Genomic DNA, 8,041 nt, shown 5'->3' with positions numbered 1-8,041 from the left:
TACATTTGCTGCTTTAGGTTACCTATATCCTTTATCATAATCCCTGGGTTACCAAATATTCCCTTCAGAAAACCTTGATCTTCCTTATCCTTGTTATGCACAAGGTAATCCTCATGCCCCCCCTGTTTGTTCATATCCATCTCAGCTTCCTTAAGCTCTTGATCCGCATCCAAATCTTGATCCAACATTTTTTTCCTTTTTCTCTCCATCCTCTTAATTAAGAGTTCATCATCATAGGGGATAGAATCCCTTTCCACAATTTTCCTCTTATTTCCTGAAACCTTACCCAATGTTCCTCTCCTCTCAATACCCTCTTCGTGCTCCTCTTTAGAATTAGTGTCTTAAAAAAAGTTATGTTGATCAAAACACCCATCACTTTTTGAAAGTATCAATTTTCATATAAACCACTTCTCATAGGAGATAAAAAAATGGACTTCAAATGAAATTATTAAACAAATTTAAAAAATATTGTTAGAAACTAGATAGAAAATGCTAAAAATCACTAGTTTACATCATCATCAAATTCTTACGATTTTTTAGTAATATGCATTTGAAAATCAAGTTTTTTAAAAAAAATATCTATTTTAGTGTCAAACTAGGCCAAAAAGTGGGAAACATTACCATGGCCTTACATAACATGTAAATGTTATATCTTAAGAGGCTCCTATATGATTATTATAAATGAAGGAATCCTAAAGGATGACTCAATAATTTTTTCTAGGACTTGGTATAAAGGAAAGATTATTTCCTTGTGGTAGAGTGTGGGTGTGAACAAATTATGTGTAATATGAGTATGCAAACTTGTATGTGAGACCTAATGAACCTGATATTGAATATCTTTTGATCATAGAAGTGTTTGGTGTAGTTGAGGCATGGTGAGATGACAAAGAGGCTATATTTGGAACAAAGAGTTGATGTGGATAGTTATTTCTTTGTATTATTCTATTAAGGATAATACAGAGGCCAGTTGGATAGTGAGTTCAGTGGTCTTTCTCATGAAGCTGATTGGACAGTGGGTCCTTCTATTTTCCACAACTCCTAACAAGGTTGGAATATCCTAATAGGTATTCAAAGTCTCCTAACAGCCCGACTGATATTTACTGAATGTGTTTCATTGACTCCTAATAGGGTCTGTCCTCTTACAAGGAACTTATATATTAGTAAATTATTTTGTGGGAACCATCCCCACTAGGGTTTTCCCTCTGATCAAGGGTTTCCCTAGTTAACAAAATTTGGTGTTATTGTGTATGGTTATATTTCTATGGTTGTTGTATCTATTGTTTACATGTTTTGGATATAAGAAATATATTGAGAGTTATTTTAAGTTGATAACTAATTCACACCCCCTCCCCCCTCCCATTTATCTTGATGGACTTTACTTTCTAACACCTGTATATCAACTACAAACATCTTAAAGTCTTTAGTAAGAATAAAATCTATAGATCTTCATTGTAAAACCTAAATAATCCAAAATAATAATAAAAACAATGCATTTTCTACAACTACAAATAATATGTTGACATCAATGAAAAAACATTAATGTCAACATACCATGAATATTTAATCATCTCTTGATTACATAGCAACAAAACCTAACAATTTAGACAATGTCCTCAACATATAATAGAAAGAGCATCATAATTTTAGGACCTTTGATGAGTTTTGAATAATCCAATTCAAGTTTTTCTCCTAGGAACCCCTTCATTTCTTTAGCTATGCCTGTTGCATTTTTTTTGTCTTCATCATCTTCTCCCTTGTCACTTTTTAACCTAAAATATTGATATTAGCTAATTATTCCTCAACTAATTTATTTAGAATATTTGTACCATCAATTGTACATCCTTCTCTTCTTTATCTATTTCTTCTTCATCTTTGTTTTCTTCCTCAATATTTTTCTTCTATCCTTCAACATCACCAATGTCACCTTGAGGAAAAAATAAATGGATTGGAAAATGTGAGATATAAATACCAAGGACATCATTTGTAATATGAATGCTACTAGCCATAGGCTCATTGGCATGAATATTGGTATCAAGAGTATCTTTAGAATCATCCTCTCTAACCACTTAAAAATAATTGTTTAACAAAATTTATGTTAAGACCTTCTCTATCTCTTTCACAACCTCATATATTTTTCCAATCATCAACTTTTGTATTCTTGTTTTTATGTTGAATTCCTTAAGAATTTTATTCACTTAATCTATAGCTATAACTGGATAATGATTTATTAACACTAGTTCTCTTATTCTCTTTTATTTAGATTGAGCATTCAATCTTCTCATTTCCAAAATATCAAATAATTCTTCAAGAATATCTATCATTGTCTTAATGAGATGGCTATTGTACTTATTTAAATATTATATTTTCTTCAAGTAATTTCCTACCATCATAATCAAACTTATCATATAATTTTCTAAGTGGACCAAAGTTACCATGTGTGGTTAAATTCTTTGTAACATTATTGGCTGACACAATAGGTTTCCTAGTATCAGTTTTCATCTTCTTACATGCTTTTCCCTGATGGTTTTGCCTTTGAATCTTTAGTTTCATTTATTCCTTATTCCTTTGTATATTAATCCCTTTAGTGTAGTGTCTAAATTGATGATCTCATCTTCTTTAGATGCCTAATATTTCCTTGTTCTTTTTGTTTTCACTCTCATGGTCGCTATACCAAATGGTTTTTCTTCTATCTACTAATTTGGACTTATTGCAATTTTCAGAGTACTAATAGGTTTTGGTGGACTTGTAGGTGGTGGAACTAACCTTCTTGTTTCTCTTTCCTTTGATAAGATACAATGGGAGTAGTGGTGGTGATAGCTACCTCCACATTAATATGTTCTTCGCCCTCCTCTTTCTTTTCTTCATCCATCTTCTTTTTCCTTTCTTCTCTCAACTTCGAACTATAGTTCCAAAATTTTTTGCCATGACCTCAAATTATTTTGTTACTCTCCTCATTTTTTTTAAATTTATTTTTCTGATTTCTTCACCTCCAAGTGTATGTTTAAATTATTTTCTTTGAAGGCATCAAACCTATCCTCTTTAGGATCAATAGGTTTGTTATATAATTTTTAATAATTAAGATCTAGAATAACATCATCCTATAAGCATGTGATGTCCTCACATTTTTTGAAATTAGTTCTTGGAATCCTTTCCCTCTACTATATTTTCTCCTGAATATCCTTAAATAAATACCATAAGGTGTTATTCCTTCATTTAATGTCAAGAATGTAGTAGTAGTCTTTGATTTAGATTTCCATAGGTCTATAATGGACCATTGAATCCTTCCAATGACAAAAAATTAATCCATAAATTAGAAGAATAAACATAGAGTTTCATATTTAAATATTTTAGTGTCCTTAATCTTGGCAAGATTATCTAACAACTAAATTCTAAGAGATTTACACCAATCAAAGCTACCATCTTCTTTCACCATCCTATAAGATGAACATATCAGAGTGCAAGAAATAAATAAAAAATCTTTGTTATAATGATATATCTTGTAACCAATCACCATAGTTATGAATCTCACATTAGGTCGAATGATGTTATTTATATTCATAGCTCCCTTGTCCCGCATATTACTAGTAACCTCAATGACCAGACTGTTTTTGATTGATTTGAATGAAGGGACCTTATTAGACACATTAAATCTAGTAACTATCCTAAGAATGTCCTTAGTTATCTTGTAGGGTTTGTATAGCCATATAAACTTAGTCCAAACTCTTCTTAAGAAATGTCTTATTTACTCATTTTCATTAAAATTTCATGACTTGTGAAACATGCATAGATAATTCATAATTAATTGATGAATCCGATGATCATCCAATTCTTCCAAATTACAACAAATATACAACCTAATGGCCTATATGTGAAGCACACTGTATGGTACTTTAGAAAATGCTCCTTTAGGATCATCTTCTAGTGAATTTTAATAATGCTTCTTGAATCTAGGTCCAGGGCACTCAATTATACCCACAATTTGAGGCTTACCCATGATTACAAGCACAAAATTTTAAACAACAAAGTAAAATACCTCTTTTCCATCAAACAAGAGTTTCATTACTGGATCAACTAGTAACATCTTTTCTCTCACACAAATCACCTTTCTAAGCTCTATAAATTCTTTTCCTAGCTACAAAGTAAAAAATATGAAGTGTTGAATGTCTTCTTTATCCTTTGCACATAAAAATTTAGATGTACATAATAAATATCTTGTACCTTGGTTATTGTTCAACCTTCAAACTAAGACTTGAAAATCTTTCACTAAACCCTTCAAAATTGTATAGATTCATTTGGAGATGATTTGGTCATACTATTAACACCTAGATACATCAAAATATGATGCTCACATCTATGTATCAATTTGAATTAGGGGATCTTATTTTTTCATGAAATTCCTCCTAGGCGAATAGCTATAATTCAATTTCATGAAGAAATTTCCACACTAGATTTAGCTAATGACCCACCATTAGCATTAGTATCACCTTTTCTCACCCACTTATTCATCATTTTCTGTCTAACCTCATTCATATAAATGTTTTGTTTTCCTTTTTCATTGTTCTACAAGTTGTTCATTTCTACTAAACCTTAATGTTCATGTTCACATTTTTTAATCTACAAAATTTTGCAAGATGACCAGAATTATTGCATTTGTAACATACCACATTATAGTGTCCATACCTAAAGTTCACTTAGTAACATCTCAATATACTTTTCTTATTCATGTGTCCAAGATTATTGTATTTATAACATCTATTATTCCCTTTGTTCAAAGAATTGTTTACCATAGCTCTACATTCTCTTGATTTGTGCCTATAGTTGTTCCATTTAAAATATTGAACAAAAAAGATGTAGCATTTACTCTATGTTTACATTAATAGCCTTATGAATGAATTTATTGTGTAGAATATATCTACCATTGAATTTTTGGGCATTAGGGTTTCTTGCAAGAGATATTTTAGGATTTCCATTCTGATTATCTAGAATATGATAACTTTGACTTGATCATGAGCTTTCTCCTATCTCATATCCAAGACCTTGTGTATCACCTTTTAAGGTTGTGAATCAAAATTCCTTGAGCTGGCCATGAATTTCTCCTCAAATTCATTTGTAGTAGCAAGTTCACTCTTAAGAATGGCATTCAACCTCTTAAGTTCTTGTTCATTATGTTTGGATTCTTCTAGATCAAGTTGTAGTGATGCAATTACACAATTAAAATTGTGACATTCCTTAGCTCTTTCGTTCAAGGTTTGTTCAATATTTTTCTCATTCTTCTTTCTTGCTTCAATTTCCTTAGTCAACTTCATCACCACATGTTTTATCTAATGCTATAGGAGTTCTTTGTCTTTTTCAAGTTTCTCACATTCATCTAACTTGAGTATCATCTTTATCAATAAGATCTTTCCTCTTCTCTACAGATTTGTTCAATTGCCCTTTCAATGTCTCAAATTTTTTTTTAGCTTCCTTAAGACTCTTCTTTAATTCCAAGACTTCAACTTTAGACAAATCAAGATCTTCAAGTGCAACTAAGAGATGTTGATGAACCCTATTTAAATCCATTGAATTACCTATTAGGATCTTCCTCAAGTTGTTAGGCTTCCTCTGAGGAACAAAGCTATGATATCAATTTTTAGTATTAAATAGCACATTGAAAAGGTGAGGGGCGAATTAGTGTTTTGAAATTTTTAATTTTTCTTAGGTGATTCTTCAACCATAAACCACTTGCAAGTAGAATAAAGTACAAGAATACACAATAAACATCTAAAACATCATAAAACCATGATTTTATCTTAAAAATCACGGTTAGGAAAAAACCACAGCAGGGATGAAACCTAGAAATAAAATAACTTTGCAAAATTATTTAACCATGTCGAAGGTTTACAAAAAGGGAATGCACATACATTCATGCACACTACCTAGAGATCACTTCTAAAATACACAAAGGCTTACTACATATACAATGAAATTACATAATCAAAGAAAACTTGAACTAGATCACTGCATCTATATATGAAAAAAACCAAATCCTCTTAGGTGCTTAAGATGATTTTATGTGCTTCATGCTCTATTAGTGATTTCATCTAATTTGAACTTTTGATCCTTATCTAGCTATACCATTCACATACATTACATCACACACAACTAAGGTTTCATCACCATTGGGTCAACCTCGAGAATATTTCATAAAATAATGAAACATATATAACTATTGGATTGATCTATATGCAAAACATAATGGGGGCCTTGATTAATTACTCATAATTATTCTCCCATGTTGGCTCCACATCCTCAAACTCTCAAAACAATCGTCAAAATCAATCTAATAGGATCGGATAAGGATATACTATACTATATCATTGTTCTTCATTTCTTACACAAAATTTGATACATAAAACCTCATAATATGATCAAATCATCAAGTACTACGAACCTAGGATACATTGGATTATACCTTCATTATGCTTCCCCTAGGTTAGCACCTCAAAATTCCAATCTATGTGTTTTTGTTGAACTTTTTACCAAGAATTGTTAACTATCTAGCTAACTATTCAACTTAGCCAAACTTCCAATCTGCCCTTCAAAATGATCAAAATAGGTAAGGCAAACATGCACAATGTCTAAATCATTCAAAACATCTAAAACATTTAAAGTAGTGTTTCTTACCAACAAACACAACTCGTTGATGTGGTTGAATGGGAACCAATAATCGCCAACTCCTCCCCTTGAATGTTCTTCATTTCCTTTACTTCTCAAATATTTCTAGTGCCATATAGTATGCACGGACATCACTAAAATGTTAATTTATATGACTAAATATAACGACCACATACCCCAACAATATTTTATTTAAATCTATTGATGCTACCTTTTCTCTACCTAGAGAATCTTTGATATATCCAAGCCTTATCCTTTTGACATGGTTTCTTAGCCTTGGGAGTGGGATATGGTTTACAAAAGTTCAAAGTTGTAAAAAAAAGGGTTTGTCCCAAAACAATGTCATGTTTGTAATATGTATTTACAATTTTTTATTATAAAAAATTAAGGTTTGTTCATTATTCTTTCTTTGAAGTTTTAATTTGAAAAGAAAAAATTGAACAACTAAAAAGTTGAATAATTAAAAAAATAAAATAAAAAAATACAATAGAACACCCAAAAAAATCCACAAGTTCTCAATCTTACCTCTTAAAACAAACTTTAAATGAGAAAAGAGTTCTTTGAAATAGTTGGTATGGAGCTTTTGATACACCAAATGCAAGCATTAAGCTGCTCCAATGTGATTTGTTGGTTACTTTTTGCCATTCTTCCTCGTGTAGCCCTTCTATGCACTCTTATTTTTCTTCTCAAGTCACTCTCTTTTTTTTCCTAATAAAATGAAATGAGGTCACTTTTAGGGTTGGAAAGACCAAATATGGAAGAACAAATTAAAACAAACTTTTTAATATTTTTAAATTGGCATTTTGTTGTTGTTGTTGCATCAACCAAGTCTTGTCATTAGGCCTTGTTAGATTTTTTTAACTCCTCAACGTAAGAGTTAGGATGAGTCATCCCTAAGACTCATTTGAGTTCTAGTCCAAAGCCCTAAGACTTAGTGTCACCCAACCCGACTTATCAATCCCATATTGTCGAACTGAGTTCCAAATCTTTGTTTCATGTCAAGTATAGGTATCCTCATAAACTACATATTCTATGATAAACTATCATTATGTCTCCACCACTCCTTTATTTATAGAATATGCAAGTTCTATTTTCCTAATCTTTGAATATCTTCCTAATCAGTAAATAGACAAACAAGAAAAAGCCTAGATGTGTAAGAATTGACATCAAACACATGACACTTTACATTATTCTTCATTGGTGCTTCCTGGATAGAATTAGAATATTACTAATGATGTTGTACTAAATGGAAGTGTTACAAGAATGTCCATTACATACAAGGTACAATTAATAGTATAAAATCAAGACTCAATTTCATACAGTGACATATTGCTATGATTAGAATTTCATATATGCCCAATTTCAGTGTTCTAATAACTTGTGATTT

Source organism: Cupressus sempervirens, chromosome 11 (assembly GCF_028749045.1).
Source record: "Cupressus sempervirens isolate cs-2001-9-10 chromosome 11, ASM2874904v1, whole genome shotgun sequence".
Lineage (NCBI taxonomy): Eukaryota > Viridiplantae > Streptophyta > Pinopsida > Cupressales > Cupressaceae > Cupressus > Cupressus sempervirens.
This window is presented reverse-complemented; position numbering follows the sequence as displayed.